Genomic DNA, 20,077 nt, shown 5'->3' on the forward strand with positions numbered 1-20,077 from the left:
TTGTGCACCAAGCTTTGTTAATATAAATGCATAATCCTCCGCCTCTGGTCTTACCGGAGTCATCCGCCGTTCTGTCTGCTCGGAATGTTTGATGCTCTGTTAGAGATATAGCGTTGTCTAGTATCACGCTGTTTAGCCATGTTTCTGTGAAAATCCTGACATTACTGTTCCATAATCTTTTGCTGTGGTTGATGCGCAGTCGAATCTCATCCATTTTGTTCACCAGTGACCGTACATTGGTGAGAAAGATGCTGGGTGAAGACAGCCGGTGTGGTGTTAGCTTTAGCTTAGCTCTTAGCCCGCCCCGCTTCCCCTGTCTTTGTTTACGTTCTCTGCGCCGCCTTCGAGCACTTCCGCCAGGCCGGGTAGGGCTCTCAGGCCCGGGTGTCCTGGCGATCTCAGGGATGAGTCGAAGATTGCTAATAAAACTGTCCGGAATGCACAAACCAATATCCAAGATGTCCTGTCGGGTGTACGATGTAAAAGCACTGCTGTTCTGCACGAAAATACCCAAAATGAGCAGAAAAAATACTGCAAAATTGCAGAAACTGGAGAGACGCTGGGCCTCGCCATCTGAACGCGCCGCCATCTAGGAGTTTCCTCCACCTCTCCTTCAGTGAAGGGGGATCCGCTGAGCCTTAGGGTTGTTTCCATAGCTTCTTGAAAAGACCCTCGAGGACCAAATTCTCTCAGTGGAGTTTTTAATGGTTCATTTAATCCAAGATAGAAAAAATGGATGAGGAAAAGTTCTGGTAGGTCTGAATTATTGACAATGTTCAAAAAAGTATTAATATAGTCCTCGAGGGTGTTAGCTCCTTGGTTGAGTTGACTGACCTGATCTGCTGGACCCATTGTGTGTGGCCGAGTCTTCTGTAACACGGGGAGTGACACAGACAACTGAAGTTTAGGATCCACTTGCAGGTTTATTCGAAGTCAGGGAATCAATGGTTAACCACAGGTGCAAACAGATGAATAAAGGCAGTCCAGAATCGTAGTCAAACACAGGCGAGAGGTCGGTAGACAGGCGGCAGACAAGGAGAAAGGGAAACCAGGCAAAGATCAAAACACGGAGGAACAAACACGTTGTAATGTCACTTTACAGAAAACAAGACCTGGCAATGGAAGTGAGAGTGTGTGCTGTTTAAATAGTGTCTGTAATCAGTCTAGAAGCTGCAACAGCTGTGGGAGTCTGTAGCAATGTTCGTTGTTGAGGGAAGAAGAAGACAGGGTCGGCGATTCAGGTAAGCAATAAAGTTTTTTTATTTTTCTTAAGTAAGTGCACAACACCCGTAGTGCGTGTGTGTGTGTGTGCTCTCTCTCCCTCTTCTCCCGGCTGGTCCTGTTCTCCTTAAGAAGGGTGTCTCTCCGGCCCAATCACCAGAATAAACAGGTGTTATTTATTATTTCTGATTGGCCTGCTGATTAGCCGCCGGGCTCCAAGCCTGCTCTCCCCCCTCATTGGGTGTTAGATCATGCTTACCTCTCCACAGAGTCTAATCAGTGGAAATGAGGAAGCATGTGTGTGTGTGTGTGAACGGAGTGCATGTATGAATATGTGGTCCATGAATGGCGGATTTGTAGTGGATAGGTTATTGTGTGTGAGATCCAGTGATCTAGGAAGTTACGATCGCTGGTGATCGTGACAATCATGTTGTGACTGACAAATTGGGAATCTCTCCAGAGATGTAAATGTACCTGTAAAAATTGTCTAACATGCCTTTCACATTCACATCTTGTTGTGAATGTGAAACCTAAATAAATAATGTGCCTGTTGGCTATTACACCTAAGCATCAAGTAAAAGTGAAGATATGAAAATTAAAATTAAAAGTGAAAACTCTCTGACTGTTAGACCATGGCTGCTCTCAAGGCAGATTGGTTTGGTAATATTCCCAATTAGTTTGTGACATGTCCATTTACTCTATATAGGGAACAGAACTCCATAAATAACTGAGATATACTGATTTGTCTGGTCAGCTGTCAAATGACTTTTATTTTTAAAGACACATAGGGTAAATGTGGAACGATGTAAACAAAGAAAGCCCAGCAAAAAAGGAGTCTATGTTTCACGACTAAAATAGGGTTTCCCTTTCAAGACAGCCAAAAAGGTATTGTATTGTCATGCAAGTTGTTACATTTAAATGTCACTATTATATATAAAATGAATACAGTGGTATCATATATTTAATTTTAGCGTGTAATTGGCACATTTCATTATATATGATGTTTATTTAAGCTGCTGTGAAAGACTGTCAGACAACTGTGGTAGGACCAAAGACAGGCGCTGTTTCCAAGCCAGAAAAGGTATGACTCCAAACACACTCGCCTTTTTTACTGTACTATAGAAAGTCAGGTCACTAATCTTTTCTGGCACAAGCAGTGAGATATATGGTCCTTTTTCCACGTGAAAAATTTAGGCTGCAAGAAAAGGATGGACTGCTACAGCAGAAGCACCAAAGACAGGCGCTGACCCCAAGCCAGAAAAGGTAAGACTCCAACACACTCGCCTTTTTACTGTACTATAGGAAGTCAGTCAATATAGATGATAAAGATGTTGTTGCATATTGAATGTCAGGTAATGTTTTAACATTGTCATTCTACCAAAGATTGTTTAATATGATAATTTCCTTACAGGTGTTAATGCTAATGTATAGTGTAACACTGGTAGATTAAAATAAACTTACTTGGGACATGACCCAAACTGACATTTTACATGTTTCCTGTTTCAGGCCACAACAAAGTTCTTTAACAGGCATTGTGACTGCGTGGTTTAGCTTTTGTCCACAGGCTATCATTAAAACAAATTCTCAAAAAAATGTTGTAGTGTGAGGAACACAATTTAATCAAAGACCTTGGTCAAATTCCTTTTTTTTGTACTGTGCATTTAAAAAATGTATCTCAAACTATGAATCAATTCCTGGCTGTTTCATTCTTCATACATGAAAGACTTAAGTTAGATCATGGGTATTTTTTGTTTTGTTTTATTTTGTTTTGATTGTTTCGGTCTTAAAAACGCTTCCCAGACCCCGGGCAACAGGTCTGTAAGCTCAAACCTGCAGAAGCAGCCTATTTAATATAAACAGGATTATATTGTGGTAAATCTAATTACAAGTAAAGGTGGTACACAAAGTCTGTATATTTAGTTATTGGAGTATTGTAATGAATTGAGAAAGATTAATGTCAATAATAAAAAAAAAACAATCATCCTCTTTAAAACAAATTTGAAACTTATACATTACACACTAAGAAATAAAAATACAACAACTATCATATGAGTGATAATTATTTAAAATGGTACACTTTTGTATTTTCATTTAAAGATAAATACGTATACTTGAAGTACTAACACTTCAGCTTCTATGAACTTTATTTACAAACATGAATACTTTGAGAAGGTAATGCCCAAGCATTTTGCACTTCTATTTCTAGACACATAGACATGGTTAGTATTCTCACAGAGATTTTTGGTGAAGAAATAATTATACATATGTGTCTGGCACACATTTAATTGTTGACAGCTAATATGTGGGTGACTTGTTCCAGCACTGAGCATTTCGACTTTGTCTGAAATCTCAAAATATTTTTTTATTCATTTAAATTCATTGAATTAGTCTGTTATGCCTTATGCCATTGGATGAAGAAAGATTTTGCATTTGGCAAATCCACTCTACAGGTAAAATGAACTAAATGTATGAATACAATACTCTTGACAAAAATGTGTAAGCCTTGAAAAGTTAATGTGTATCATTCAACAAACCAATATATCTACAGGTACTTTTGTGTACTTTAGCTTACATGGCTAATAACAGAGTACAGGTGCTGGTCACATAATTAGAATAGCTTCAAAAAGTTGATTTATTACACTAATTCAATTTAAGAAGTATAACTTGTATACATGTATAGATTCATTCCCACACAGACTGGTAGATGTCAAGTGTTTGTTTCTTTTAATTTTGATGATTTGTATGACAACTAATGAAAATCCCTAATTGAGTGCATTATAAAATTTGAATATTACATAAGACCATGTTTATCGCATGTTCCTTCTCACAATACACCATAGATTTTCCAGTCTTTACCTGAGGTGAAATGTTTCTGACACAGTCTGTTTAAGTGTGGCTTGACTCAAGGAATGTGATGTCTGTCCATAGTGGTTCTTGAAATACTGACTCCAGCAGCAGTATCCCACACTTTTTTGAATGGGTTTTGTTTTACAATTATCCCCAGGATGCAGTTCAGATCAATAAAATAAAATAGAATCAAATCAAATCAGGCCTTTATTTGTCACATACACTTTCGTATAGTAAAATAGAACCCCCCTCCCCGACCATACACAAACATCACAATTTTCAGGGGAAGACATGTCACAGGAGGTAGCATTTAAGAAAGGAAGTAAGATTCATTTCAGGAGAGAGAGGCAAAATAAACTCCCTATCGCCTTGCTCTTGAATTAGGGCAGGGTGAGAACAGGGAGAAAAAAAAGCCCCAGCAGTCAAGCACATGAACATACAAGACATGACATCGCAACAGGGGATGGGAACAGGGGATGTGGATATAGTCCGATGAGGGCGGGTAGCCATCTAGTCCTGCAGCCAGGGGGCGTAGGTCACAGACGCGCCTACCCACTCCACTTGGTGAAAGCACACAGAGGCGTTGGATGAGGAGCTAGGTGGTGATTGTCTATCTGTAGTTGTGTATGTGTGTGTGTGTAAGCCTGTAGAGTCCAACAGGTGTCCTTGACAGGGAGCAGGAATTTCAGAGAAAAGTACTTCAACTTTAGGTCAATATCTGCCAATTTCACAGATATTTAATGTCTGTCACTCGTCTCCAGATCTGGCCAAATGTTGTTGCAAAGCTACTAGTTTCACCCTGAAGTTTTCCAATTTGCAGTGTAGGATCATAGTCTGAGTATTAGCGAGCCTACCCATCAGCGTTTTAATCAAGCCGGCTAGCCTGGTGGGGTTTTGACCAGCACTGACCGCTTTCATCAATCGTCGATACCCCAGGGCCCAGCATAAGCCCATCAGCAGAAACCCTGTTATCAATGTTCCGAATAGCTAAATATCTTCAATATCCTCCAGAGATAATTCTCCCACCCGTCCATCACGTATCCAGCTGCAAACGTCCCCGCAGGACAAATGGGGTCTCCTGAGCCCAAACTACTCGTCGATAAGATGGTGTCAATCGCATTCAGAGACCAGTTGATCAAATCCATAATTCCTTATCCGTTTGGATAGCAGGGCACGAAGAGCCTCAGAGATAAAATAAGACCGCCTGCGCTAAGAGCCCAAGAAAGAATGAGGGATAACAGACCTTGTTATCCCTCTGGCTTGAACCCTTATTTTCTACAACATCTTTTCCATACCTTAGCTTCTATTAATGTGCCTGGACACAGAGCTCTGTGAACAGCCAGAATCTTTTGCAATGACATTCTGTGTCTTGCCCTTCTTGTGCAAGTGTCGATGGTTGTCTTGTGGATAACTGTCAAATCAGCCATCTTTCCCATAATTGTGTAGCTAACCGAACGAAGCTGTGGTCACACTGGAAATTTTTCCCCATAGACTTCCATTCTTACCCACCCAAATGCAACAGACAGCAAACACAAGCTGGTGCGTCAAGTTTCAAAGATCGCTGCATTGGAAAGTTCAAGCTTGGTAAACTCTGAACTGCGAAATCGCATCACTTGACTGCGTGAGACCAATCGAGGATCAAAACATGACCTCTCTGTATTTAAAATACGGAGCAATTGCTCACTTTTTAAAGTGTCTAATCATCTTGTTCAATCACCCCCTTTTCGCAGCGCCATACGACAAAATTTTACACACACAAACTATAGTGTGACCGCAGCTCAAGACCTATAGACAGTTTAAAGGCCTTTTTTTTTAGGTGTTTTGAGTTAATTAGTTGATTAGAGTGTGACACCAGGAGTTTTCAATACTGAACCTTTTCACAATATTCAAATTTTATAAGACACTCAATTTAGGGTTTTCAGTAGTTGTCATCAAAACCATCAGGATTAAAAGAAATAAACACTTGACATACCAGTCTGTGTGGGAATGAATCTACACATTATACATTATATGAAATAAACCTGTATTTGCTACAATAACGATCATGGTTTTGAGGATGGATAGGTCTGTCTTTTTCAACATACACAAGCACTTGCAGTGATGACAGATCAGTTAATCCAGATATTCTAAACTGATTTAAAAACTAGTTTTAAGAAGTAGCTTGTAATTAGCAAATTAGCTTCTGTTTGTTCTGTTCACAAGATTACATGATCCTTTATCTGCCAAATCATCTCAGATGTTTTAAATGATGTGTAAATAACAGACAGGACAAATACAGAACAAAACATAAAGAATAAAACATTAATAAATGCTTTATTTTTTACTTTCTCAGAGGCTCATATAGAAAAAAGACCAAAAAAAAAAGTTACATCAACCATGGTCCATGCTGGCAAGGACAAGACCCCACAAAAAAAGTACAATGTGCAAAGCTTCAGAGATCACCACAACTCCCAAAAAGCCAAGCAGATGCTGTACTCCATCAGCATTACTGGCTTACTTCTGGAGAAATTGATTTTGCATCTTACTTGCTTGCAAAAGAGTACCCAGACAACGATAGACTTCAGTCAACACTCTTATTCAGTGCCTTACACAATGGAAGGATTGTGGGTACTCCAAGCAACCCATTTGCACAAATTGTACACACTGGAGGCAATCACTGGCTGACTGTAAGCAACATATTTTGTGGGAAAAATCAGATTTGTGTTTATGACAGTCTTTCTACTGGTCTGGATAATAAAGACAAACAAAAGTTGTCTTGGTTACTTAGGCCAGTGGAAGAGACATTTACAATCATTTATCTTCCTATTCAACAGCAGTCCAACTTCAGCAATTGTGGATTATTTTCAATTGCATTTGCATGTGTATTGTGCTGCAACCTGAGGCCTGAAAACTGTAGGTTCCGTCAGAGCCGACTGAGGACAGAACTTGTAACATCATTCAGAGGAGGCAGAGTATGTTTTAAATATGACCCAAGAGAGAGCATTGGACTACTAAGACAAACAACTGTGGATGTCCACTGTGTATGCAGGACTGCACACTGTAGTGAACTGATGGTGGAATGCTCTTTGTGTGAGGGATGGTATCATCCCAACTGTGTGGAGATACCACAAAATGCCAATATTGGGGATGATGAGTGGTACTGCCCCAAATGTAGGGTGATAGGATAAACCCCACTTGATATGTTTGGTTCATTTTAAAGGGGATAGTAACTTAATATTTACTCACCTTCAAACGGTTACAAACATGTATGAGTTTCTTTCACAAAAGAAGATATTTTAAAGAAAACTGAAAAAAACCTGTAACCACTGACTTTCATTTTAGAAAAAAATTACTATGGAAGTCAATAATTACAGGCTTACAGGTTTCTTCAAAATATATTTTGTGTTTAAGAGAATTCATAAAGAAAAATCATACATGTTTGAAACAAGTACAAGGTGGATAAATTGTGACAAAAAGTTAATTTCTGGATAAATTATCCCATTAAGTTGTACATTGACATGTTTAAAACTCTTCAATACACTTGACTGGACACAAAGTTGTGAAACAACTACTTCAGTTTCCTTAAAATCATTAATAAATAACATATTATTGCTGTCCTAAAAGAAATGACCACTGTTATTTCTACTTATTTTAAAAGTGGTTTTATAGAACATTTCAACCAAAAACGATACTGCTGCAGTAAGAAGTTTTAATATGAAGTATGCACATAGTATAGTACAACTCATCTACAAGAACTGACCATAGTTTTTTTTATACTTATTAGAAATGTGGTCATTATAACAGTTTATATTATGTTAATGCCCCATTTCTCCAAAACGCTGCAGTAAGAAGGTTTAATGTGAAGTACACATATAGTATGGGATGTCCTGTATAATAACTGACCATTGTTTTTTCTACTTATTGGAAATGGGATCTTTATAACATTTTGAATTATGTTAATAACTTTTTTTTCCCAAAACGCTGCAGTAAAAAGTTTTCATGTGAAGTACACATATAGTATGGGATGTCTTGTGTAAGAACTCACCATTGTTTTTTTTTTTACTTATTTGAAATGGGGTCTTTATAGCACTTTATATTATATTAATACCCCGTTTTTCCAAAACGCTGCAGTAAGAAGGTTTCATGTGAAGTACACATATAGTATGGGATGTCCTGTATAAGAACTGATTATTGTTTTTTTCTACTTATTTGAAATGGGGTCTTTATAGCACTTTATATTATATTAATACCCTGTTTCTCCAAAATGCTGCAGTAAGAAGGTTTCATGTCAAGTACACATACACTCAAAAAAATGAAACCTTGAGTTTACTTAATTTTTTCTTTTCAACGGGTTCCACAAAATATATTTATGAAAGTTGAAAATAAATATTTCAAAGCTAATTGAATTAATGGCCTTATTTTAGGTTGAAACAATTCGTTTGAATCAAGCCAATATTATCAATTGATTTTCCTGAACATGAGACATTTGAGTTGAACTAACTTAAATTAGTTATGTTATATGGACTAACTAAAGTTGCATATTATATTTTTGTCTATTGAAAGTAAACAAATTAGTTTACAACAAATCATTTTATTTAAGCTTAATCAATCAAAACAAAATTATTTCACTTAATTTTATTTTTACTAGTTAGGTTTAATTAACTTTAGTTTGTCAACAGGTTCCACACAAATTATTCAAGTAAACTCAGCTAACATTTGTTAGTTTTTTTATTCACCAACACAAAATTCCATTAACATTACTGACACACGTAACAGTTGAACACGATCTAAGATGCAGTAAAGAAATCACATCAGTTGAGAATATATGATCCAACAATAAAAAGGTTGTCACAGAATTAGAAAATAATGTGAAAGACTTACATTTTCCAATTACATGGCATTACTTTGTTTAAACCTGAGTGGTCAATTTAAACCATCACAATATAAAATAAAAGTAGTACAACATATTACAATAGTAACAGTGTGTGAAAAAAGCACACTGTAAAAGTTGGTTATCTTGATTATCTTATCTTTTTTTAAAAATTCAAATACTCTGGACACTTTAAAAAACATATCAGTCTGAACAGTGGTGTGTCAAGTGTATTTGCAGTAAAACTGTTTTAAATACAAACAAGACCATGTTAAATTCCACAAAATCATAATAGCTCAGTGTTGGTTTACTCACAAATTTAGTTTTTGAACACATGTACCTTGGTTGAACATTTGGTAGAATCCAGCTGGAGGAAGATTTTCAACTAGGTGTTAGAAAAATATGAAGCCTTAACATAGCCTAACACGCCAACAGGATTTTATTTTGTTTTACCTGAGTGGTCAAATCTGACAAATTAACCAGTTACTGATAAAGTTTTCAAAAAAAAATAAAAAAAAAATAAAAAAAATAAATAATAATAATAAAAAATAAGGGAAATAACTCTGGACACTTTACATGACAGAGAAACATGTCACCCAGAACAGTGGTATGTGTCACAATCAAACAAAAACAAAGACATAAAAGTGTCAAGTGCTTTTTCAAATGAAACGGTTTTAAGTCCAAAGTGCCTTCATATTAAACAAACTCTTCTTTGTTGGTTCTGGTGTTGTCATGATACTGGAATTCAGTTCCAAGCTGTAGTGGAATTTAAAAAAAGTTTATTTCCTGCTAACATTAGAGTGCTGTAGTGCACGTTCTTACATGCCACTGATTTATCATTGTGTACACTTGCTCAACAGAAATGACTGTGATTGGCTGTGAAGGTCATCAGTTCACCAAACTCACTTCACCAAACTGTATTTACTGTGTGTAACCACAGATACAGAGACACTGGGGCATTTTAAAGCCGTGGAGATCAGTTGTTGGGTCTACAAGCTGACATACGAGTGATCCGCTAATGGATTGACTGATCCAAGTATCTTTGAAATGCAATGTGAAATGAAACGTGTCCCTGTATCTATGTTTGCACTCTGTAAGAAGAGTGGTGAACTGATGACCTTACCGGCCAGTTTGTTTTTGAGCATCTGTACCTTAGTTGAGTCTCGTAGCATCCAGCTGGAGGAAGATTTTTTGAAGCACCTCAAAGAATTTTTTTCAGTTCCTGAGGATAACTGAGGTTCAATGCATATATTACACCCATTAAGAGTGCGCATGCAGAAGCAATGTCTCCCAACTCGTGAAGCACTTCAACGCCCTCAATCACTATTCCAACGTCCACTGGAGGGGTGGTGGCATCTCCTCCCTCAGCATTAATGCTGTAAATGCCAAAGACAACTTGTTAAAGATCCTTCTCAGCAACACCACCATCTGAATCCTGTCCACACACACACAAAAAACCAACAATGAAATTAACAGTCAATTACATGATTCCAAATAGCTTATTTTCATTGCAGTTTTCCCCATAAATGTATTAAATGGAACTTGATTTTGGCCCAAACTGATTTCTCACAATTTGTTCACTCACTGGGCGCTGAAGTATACCTGTATTAAGTCTGGTGATGTCTATGCGTTCCAGACTTCAGGCTGTAATTGACTGCAAAGGATTCGCAATCAAGTATTTAAAAGTAAAAGTTTGATTTATGATTTTTATTCTGTCCAATTACTTTTGGTCCCTTAACAAGTGGGAGGCACATATGCAAACTGTTGTAATTCCTACAGCGTTCACTTGATTCATGTAAATGTAAACTGTAAGCTGACAGTATGTAGTTAAAGCACATCTTGTTAGTTTAATTTTTAATCCATTGTGTTGGTGTATAGAGCCAAAAATTGTAGAATTGTGTCGATGTCCAAATATTTATGAACCTGACTATATAACGGCAGTGAATGATGATAGAATACCAGAATACTTCGCTCTGTCTGACTGGTAAGTAAAAATTCACAAAATTCACAATTTAGCCATACAGACTCCTATTCGTCCCACATAAATATCAGTAATGCTTATCTGGCTAACCCCATAGAGACTGTGTCTGTTCCTCGTATTACTAGATCAAGAAATAAACGTACTGTGTGCTCCAGAAATAATCTATTAAGAATTAAACCAGAAAAACCACTAAAAAGTGAAAACACAAATTTCATAAAGCTTGGTCTCCTAAACATCAGGTCACTAGCACCTAAAGCACTTATCATAAATGAAATAATAACAGATAACAATCTTAATGCACTCTGTCTCACTGAAACCTGGCTGAAACAAAATGACTATATTAGTTTAAATGAAGCAACTCCTCCAGGATTCTTATATAAACATGAGGCTCGTCAAACTGGCTGTGGTGGTGGAGTTGCGTCAATCTTTAGTGATATTCTTAATGTTAATCAGAGAAACGGACTTATGTTTAGCTCCTTTGAAGTATTAGCGCTTAATGTTATGCTTCCGGGCACTATGCAAACACCAAATAAAAATAAAAATGTTATCTCTCGCTCTAATCACCATATATAGATCCCCAGGACCCTATGTCAATTTTCTAAAAGAGTTTTCTGATTTTATCTCTGACTTACTAGTTAAAACTGATAAAATACTAATTGTAGGAGACTTTAACATCCACATAGATCATGCTAACGACACATTAGGGCTCGCATTTATGGATCTACTACATTCACTAGGGATAAAGCAAAACGTTATTGGACCAACCCATCGCCTAAAGCATACACTAGATCTAATTCTGTCTTACGGAATTGAGGTCATTGATGTAGAGATTATACCACAAAGTGATGATATTACAGACCACTACCTCTTACTATATAAGCTGTGTTTACCTGAAATTAGCAGATCCGCTCCGATATATCGCCCTAGTAAAACTATTGTTCCATCCACCAAAGATGAATTTATAAATAACTTACCTGATCTTTCTTTATTTCGAAATGCACCCGCAAACGCAAATGACGTAGTTGATGTAGTAACCAGCAGCATGGATGCCATCTTTACTAGCACTCTATATACTGTGGCACCCATCAAACTAAAAAAAGGCTAGAGAGAATAAAACTACACCATGGTATAAGTCATACCCCCGCTCTCAAAACAGCAACCCGTGCCCTGGAACGTAAATGGAAAAAAACTAATTTAGAAGTTTTTAGAATTGCGTACAAAGACAGTATGTCCAGCTATAGGAGGGCTCTAAAATCTGCCAGGGCTGAGCACCTCCGCAAACTGATAGAAAATAATCATAACAATCCTAGATTCTTATTTAACACCATCGCTAAATTAACAAATAATCGGTCATCTTTGGAACAAAATGTTCCACCGCAAATTAGTAGTGATGACTTCATGAATTTTTTCAGTGATAAAATAGAAGGCTTTAGACAGAAAATAGGAGATATTAAACTTTCTGCACCGCCTTATACTTCAGATCCAGTAAACACATCTCTGAATCTAAATAACCTACAGTGCTTTAAAATCATAGAACAGGAAGAGCTAGACAAAATTATAAATAGCTTTAAATCAGCTATGTGTATATTGGACCCAATTCCAACAAAGTTACTGAAAGAATTGCTACCTGTTATAGGAGAACCTCTTCTTAACATTATCAACTCTTCTTTATCTTTAGGCCATGTTCCAAATCCTTACAAGCTAGCTGTTATTAAACCTATTATTAAGAAACTACAACTGGACCCCAGCAACTTAACTAATTATAGGCCTATTTCAAACCTTCCATTTACATCTAAAATACTAGAAAAAGTTGTTTCTGCTCAATTATGCTCCTTTCTGCAGACGAACAATGTTTTTGAAGTGTTTCAGTCAGGTTTCAGAGCTCATCACAGTACAGAAACTGCATTAGTGAAAATAACCAACGATTTACTCTTAGCACCCTGACCAAGGGTGCATCTCGCTATTAGTTCTACTCGATCTTAGTGCGGCATTTGACACCATTGACCATGGTATCCTTATTAATCGCTTAAAGTCTACAGGTGTCCAGGGACAGGCCCTACAATGGTTTAAGTCATACTTATCTGACCGTTACCAGTTTGTGAATATTAATGGACAGCCTTCACAAATCAGCCCAGTAAAATATGGGGTGCCTCAAGGATCAGTTTTAGGCCCTTTGCTGTTTACAATATACATGCTACCCCTGGGAGACATTATTAGAAGACATGGGATCAGCTTTTCTGCTATGCAGATGATACACAATTATATATTTCAACTAAACCTGACGAGATGTCTAAACTGTCCAAGCTAACTGAGTGTATAAAAGATGTTAAAGACTGGATGACAAACAATTATCTTCTCTTAAACTCAGACAAAACAGAATTAATACTTACTGGGCCTAAATCCTGTACACAGCAGATCGCACAACTCGACCTACAATTAGAGGGATACAAAGTTAGTGTTAGCTCTACTATAAAAGATCTGGGTGTCATATTAGACAGCAATTTAACTTTTAAAAATCATATATCCCATGTCACAAAAACTGCTTTCTTTCATCTGAGAAATATCGCTAAGTTACGAAGTATGCTATCCATCTCAGATGCAGAAAAGCTAGTCCATGCTTTTATGACTTCTAGGCTGGACTACTGTAATGCACTGTTTGCTGGCTGCCCAGCATCGTCTATTAACAAACTTCAATTAGTACAAAATGCAGCTGCCAGAGTTCTTACCAGGTCTAGAAAATTTGATCACATCACCCCAATTTTATCCTCCTTACACTGGCTGCCTGTTAAGTTTCATATTGAATTTAAAATATTGCTTCTTACATATAAAGCTTTAAATAATCTAGCTCCTGTTTATCTAACCAACCTTCTGTCTCGCTACAATCCAACTCGCTCTTTAAGGTCTCAAAACTTAGGGCTTCTGGTAGTACATAGAATAGCAAAGTCGAGTAAAGGAGGTCGAGCCTTCTCATTTATAGCTCCTAAACTCTGGAATAGCCTTCCTGATAACGTCCGAGGCTCAGACACACTCTCCCAATTCAAAACTAGATTAAAGACCTATCTGTTCAGTAAAGCATACACTTAGTGCACCACTTAGGGGGCTTCCACACAGGTTATGCATCTTGTTGATATACACTGTGAACATCAGCTACGCTAATTATTTTCTTTATTCTCCATTTCCACCTGGGGATACTCTTCCCGAGGCCCTCAGACTATGCAGAGTCACTGATTCGATTCAAGACCAACGACGAGATGATCCAAGGTTTCCATATCCTGGACCAGGCCGAATCCTGAGCAGCTACTGTGATGGTCATGGAAGAGTGGAGAACATGAGACTGATTCCTGTGACGCTCCAGAGACAGACGAGTCTTCGCTGAGGCCAGCTTCCAGTCTCCGCCACTGAGACTGCAGCTCTGCACAAGACGTTTGGCCAGCGGAAAAATTAAAATGATCGTGCCCAACTGAGGCTGGTTTCTCTCAAGGTTTTTTTTTTCTTCACTTCCGCCATTTAGTGAAGTTTTTTTTCCCTCTCAGCTGTCGCCACTGGCTTGCATGGTTCGGGATCTGTAGAGCTGCGCATCGTTGGATTTGCCCTTCAATATTTGGACTCTCAGTAGTGATTATTAAACCACAATGAACTGAGCTAAACTGAACTAAACTTAAACACTACAAACTGAACTACACTGTTCCTATTCACTGTGACCTTTTATGTGAAGCTGCTTTGACACAATCTACATTGTATAAGCGCTGTACAAATAAAGGTGAATTGAATTGAATTGAAAGTTACTGTTGGGGCTGAACAAAGAATGTAATAATAAAAAACTCATAAATTTACATTTTATGTAAAAAAACAAATACACATTGTTGTGTTTAATGTTTTGTCTAAAGTGTAATCTGGATAAATAAGTGAATTGTATGAATTTTGAACAGTGTAATAAAAGAAAAAAAAAAATGGCAATGCCTGATCCCATCTGAACTCGGAAGCAAAGCAGGGTTGGACCTGGTTAGTACTTGGATGGGAGACCGCCTGGGAATACCAGGTGCTGTAAGCTTTTTGAATTCCTTCAAGGAGGAGGACCGTGGTAGCATCAAATTGCTGTCTCAGCGTATAGTATCGGAACTACTCACTGATTGGTGTGATTGAAAACGGTCTCATTCAGTTCACTGCTTTGAAGCAAGGAAAGAAGGAAGAGGTTTCACCGATATTTGGACTCGGAACACTGGATTCAAAGTCCAGAGTGCTAACCATTACACCATGGAAACAAGACCCTTCTTATAGGCTATCTAATGCTCGGAAACTGGTGTGGAAACAGGCCTCTGTGAAAGCCAAGCTGTCCCTCAAAGCCAAAAACAACTGCAAGGGCTCGTCCAGTAAATGAAACTGGGACCTCTCACACCCGAAGCAAGAATCATACCCCTAGACCAACGAGCCAATAAAAAGCAGCAAGTTTACATGGCCACACTATCTGCTGACAAACCGGCATTCTCTGAAAATGGCCTCTCTCTAAAACCTCAACGCCCTCATAAAACATGAGACAACTGTACGGGCTCACCTGGAATTTGAACCTGGGAGCTCTCATGGCATGAGCGAGAATCATTCTCCTAGAACAGCAGGTCACTGTGCAGAGAAGGTTTTATGTGGTGATACTATCTGCTGACAAACTGGAATTCTTCGAAAGAAGATTTTATGAAAGCCATAATGCCCCCCTGTAAAACACAAGACAGCTGCAAGGGCTCATCCGGGATTTGAACCCGGGACCTCTCGCACCCAAAGCAAGAATCATACCCCTAGACCAACGAGCCACTAACAATGAAGCTTTCACATGGCATCAGAAGCAGTGCATGGTTGGAAATCTTTATGTAACAATTGAATCACAAAATACCTTCAAAATCTCATGCGTTGAAGCAGGGCTTGTGCGTGAATTCTCCCACCCAAACCAGACTCGCAGCCCCAGACCGACAAGTTGAGTCACTCGTTTACTTATAAATTTTTGTTGTCCAGCTGTTTCAGTGAGTAAATTGATCTAATCAGTTTCACAGATTTATGCTGCATGGCAAAACCACACATTGTTACATAAGTGATTGCTGAAGGAGGACCATGGGAGCATCAAGTAGGTTCCACCGAGATTTGAACTCAGATCACTGGATTCAAAGTCCAGAGTGCTAACCATTACACCATGGAACCAAGAGACTTCTTACAGGCTATCTAATGCTCAGAAACTGGTTATGAAACAGGCCTCTGTGAAAGCCAAGCTGTCCCTCAAAACAAACATCAACCGCAAGGGCTCGTCCAGGATTTTAACCCGAGACCTCTCACACCCTAAGCGAGAATCATACACCTAGACCAACTAGCCACTAAAACATGAAGTTTTCACATGGCATCAGAAGCAGTGCATGGTTGGAAATCTTTATGTAACAATTGAGTCAGTACATACCTTCAAAATCTCATGCGTTGAAGCAGGGCTTGTGCGTGAATTCTCCCACCCAAAACTAGACTCGCAGCCCCAGACCAACAAGTTGAGTCACTCGTTTACTTATAAATTTTTGTTGTCCAGCTGTTTCAGTGAGTAAATTGATCTCATCAGTTTCACAGATTTATGCTGCATGGCAAAACCACACATAACGTTACATAAGTGATTGCTGAAAGAGGATCGTGATAGCATCAAACAGCTATCTCAGCGTATAGTATCAGAACTACTCACTGATTGGTGTGATTGAAAATGGTCTCATTCAGTTCACTGATTTGAAGCAAGGAGAGAAGGAAGAGGTTCCACCGATATTTGGACTCGGATCACTGCATTCAAAGTCCAGAGGGCTAAGCATTACACCATGGAAACAAGACCCTTCTTATAGGCTATCTAATGCCCGGAAACTGGCAATGAAGTAGGCCTCTGTGAAAGCCAAGCTGTCCCTCAAAGCAAAAAACAACTGCAAGGGCTCGTCCAGTAAATGAAACTGGGACCTCTCACACCCGAAGCAAGAATCATACCCCTAGACCAACGAGCCAATAAAAAGCAGCAAGTTTACATGGCAACACTATCTGCTGACTAACCGGCATTCTCTGAAAACGGCCTCTGTCTAAAACCTCAACGCCCTCATAAAACATGAGACAACTGTATGGGCTCACCCGGAATTTATACCTGGGAGCTCTCGTGGTACAAGCGAGAATCATTCTCCTAGAACAGCAAGCCACTGTACAGGGAAGGTTTTATATGGTGATACTATTTGCTGACAAACTGGAATTCTTCGAAAGAAGATTTTATGAAAGCCATAATGCCCCCCTGTAAAACACAAGACAGCTGCAAGGGCTCGTCCTGGATTTGAACCCGGGACCTCTCGCACCCAAAGCGAGAATCATACCCCTAGACCAACTAAGACGTGAAGCTTTCACATGGCATCAGAAGCAGTGCATGGTTGGAAATCTTTATGTAACAATTGAGTCACAACATACCTTCAAAATCTCATGCGTTGACGCAGGGCTTGTGCGTGAATCCTCCCACCCAAAACCAGACTCGCAGCCCCAGACCAACAAGTTGAGTCACTCGTTTACTTATAAATTTTTGTTGTCCAGCTGTTTCAGTGAGTAAATTGATCTCATCAGTTTCACAGATTTATGCTGCATGGCAAAACCACACATAACGTTACATTAGTGATTGCTGAAGGAGGATCATGATAGCATCAAACAGCTATCTCAGCGTATAGTATCAGAACTACTCACTGATTGGTGTGATTGAAAATGGTCTCATTCAGTTCACTGATTTGAAGCAAGGAGAGAAGGAAGAGGTTCCACCGATATTTGGACTCGGATCACTGGATTCAAAGTCCAGAGGGCTAAGCATTACACCATGGAAACAAAACCCTTCTTATAGGCTATCTAATGCTCGGAAACTGGCAATGAAATAGGCCTCTGTGAAAGCCAAGCTGTCCCTCAAAGCAAAAAACAACTGCAAGGGCTCGTCCAGTAAATGAAACTGGGACCTCTCACACCCGAAGCAAGAATCATACCCCTAGACCAACGAGCCAATAAAAAGCAGCAAGTTTACATGGCAACACTATCTGCTGTCAAACCGGCATTCTCTGAAAACGGCCTCTGTCTAAAACCTCAACGCCCTCATAAAACATGAGACAACTGTACAGGCTCACCCGGAATTTGAACCTGGGAGCTCTCGTGGCACAAGCGAGAATCATTCTCCTAGAACAGCAAGCCACTGTGCAGGGAAGGTTTTATGTGGTGATACTATCTGCTGACAAACTGGAATTCTTCGAAAGAAGATTTTATGAAAGCCATAATGCCCCCCTGTAAAACACAAGACAGCTGCAAGGGCTCGTCCGGGATTTGAACCCGGGACCTCTCGCACCCAAAGCGAGAATCATACCCCTAGACCAACGAGCCACTAACAGGACCGTGGGAGCATCAAATAGCTATCTCAGCGTATAGTATCGGAACTACTCACTGATTGGTGTGATTGAAAATGGTCTCATTCATTTCACTGATTTAAAGCAAGAAGCAAAGGCAGAGGTTCCACCAAGATTTGAACTCGGATCACTGGATTCAAAGTCCAGAGTGCTAACCATTACACCATGGAACCAAGACAATTCTTACAGGCTATCTAATGCTCAGAAACTGGTTATGAAACAGGCCTCTGTGAAATCCAAGCTGTCCCTCAAAACAAAAATCAACCGCAAGGGCTCGTCCAGGATTTTAACCCAGGACCTCTCACACCCTAAGCGAGAATCATACACCTAGACCAACTAGCCACTAAAACATGAAGTTTTCACATGGCATCAGAAGCAGTGCATGGTTGGAAATCTTTATGTAACAATTGATTCAGTACATACCTTCAAAATCTCATGCGTTGAAGCAGGGCTTGTGCGTGAATTCTCCCACCCAAAACTAGACTCGCAGCCCCAGACCAACAAGTTGAGTCACTCGTTTACTTATAAATTTTTGTTGTCCAGCTGTTTCAGTGAGTAAATTGATCTCATCAGTTTCACAGATTTATGCTGCATGGCAAAACCACACATAACGTTACATAAGTGATTGCTGAAGGAGGATCGTGATAGCATCAAACAGCTATCTCAGCGTATAGTATCAGAACTACTCACTGATTGGTGTGATTGAAAATGGTCTCATTCAGTTCACTGATTTGAAGCAAGGAAAGAAGGAAGAGGTTCCACTGATATTTGGACTCGGATCACTGGATTCAAAGTCCAGAGGGCTAAGCATTACACCATGGAAACAAGACCCTTCTTATAGGCTATCTAATGCTCGGAAACTGGCAATGAAATAGGCCTCTGTGAAAGCCAAGCTGTCCCTCAAAGCAAAAAACAACTGCAAGGGCTCATCCAGTAAATGAAACTGGGACCTCTCACACCCAAAGCAAGAATCATACCCTTAGACCAACGAGCCAATAAAAAGCAGCAAGTTTACATGGCAACACTATCTGCTGACTAACCGGCATTCTCTGAAAACGGCCTCTGTCTAAAACCTCAACGCCCTCATAAAACATGAGACAACTGTACGGGCTCACCCGGAATTTATACCTGGGAGCTCTCGTGGTACAAGCGAGAATCATTCTCCTAGAACAGCAAGCCACTGTGCAGGGAAGGTTTTATGTGGTGATACTATCTGCTGACAAACTGGAATTCTTCGAAAGAAGATTTTATGAAAGCCATAATGCCCCCCTGTAAAACACAAGACAGCTGCAAGGGCTCGTCCGGGATTTGAACCCGGGACCTCTCGCACCCAAAGCGAGAATCATACCCCTAGACCAACTAAGACTTGAAGCTTTCACATGGCATCAGAAGCAGTGCATGGTTGGAAATCTTTATGTAACAATTGAGTCACAACAAACCTTCAAAATCTCATGCGTTGACGCAGGGCTTGTGCGTGAATTCTCCCACCCAAAACTAGACTCGCAGCCCCAGACCGACAAGTTGAGTCACTCGTTTACTTATAAATTTTTGTTGTCCAGCTGTTTCAGTGAGTAAATTGATCTCATCAGTTTCACAGATTTATGCTGCATGGCAAAACCACACATAACGTTACATAAGTGATTGCTGAAGGAGGACCGTGGGAGCATCAAATAGCTATCTCAGCGTATAGTATCGGAACTACTCACTGATTGGTGTGATTGAAAATTGTCTCATTCATTTCACTGATTTAAAGCAAGAAGCAAA

At 39.3% G+C, this 20,077-nt stretch overlaps 1 long non-coding RNA gene and 4 other non-coding genes across 5 annotated transcripts; 1 reads left to right on the forward strand and 4 right to left on the reverse strand.

Moving 5' to 3' along the window:
- The first annotated feature begins 1,816 nt into the window (after positions 1-1,816).
- On the forward strand, positions 1,817-6,635 carry LOC130222279 (uncharacterized). Its single transcript, XR_008836412.1, has 3 exons — positions 1,817-2,302; positions 2,416-2,484; positions 6,401-6,635. It is a non-coding gene; the product is annotated as an uncharacterized LOC130222279 (long non-coding RNA).
- Positions 6,636-15,628: 8,993 nt separating this feature from the next.
- On the reverse strand, positions 15,629-15,700 carry trnap-ugg (transfer RNA proline (anticodon UGG)). Its single transcript has one exon. It is a non-coding gene; the product is annotated as a tRNA-Pro (tRNA).
- Positions 15,701-16,010: 310 nt separating this feature from the next.
- trnaq-uug (transfer RNA glutamine (anticodon UUG)) lies at positions 16,011-16,082 on the reverse strand. The gene has a single exon. It is a non-coding gene; the product is annotated as a tRNA-Gln (tRNA).
- A 2,136-nt stretch (positions 16,083-18,218) lies between these two features.
- Positions 18,219-18,290, reverse strand: trnap-ugg (transfer RNA proline (anticodon UGG)). Its single transcript has one exon. It is a non-coding gene; the product is annotated as a tRNA-Pro (tRNA).
- Positions 18,291-18,414: 124 nt separating this feature from the next.
- On the reverse strand, positions 18,415-18,486 carry trnaq-uug (transfer RNA glutamine (anticodon UUG)). Its single transcript has one exon. It is a non-coding gene; the product is annotated as a tRNA-Gln (tRNA).
- Positions 18,487-20,077: the final 1,591 nt, after the last annotated feature.

The sequence above is a fragment of the Danio aesculapii genome, chromosome 4 (genome assembly GCF_903798145.1).
Source record: "Danio aesculapii chromosome 4, fDanAes4.1, whole genome shotgun sequence".
NCBI lineage: Eukaryota > Metazoa > Chordata > Actinopteri > Cypriniformes > Danionidae > Danio > Danio aesculapii.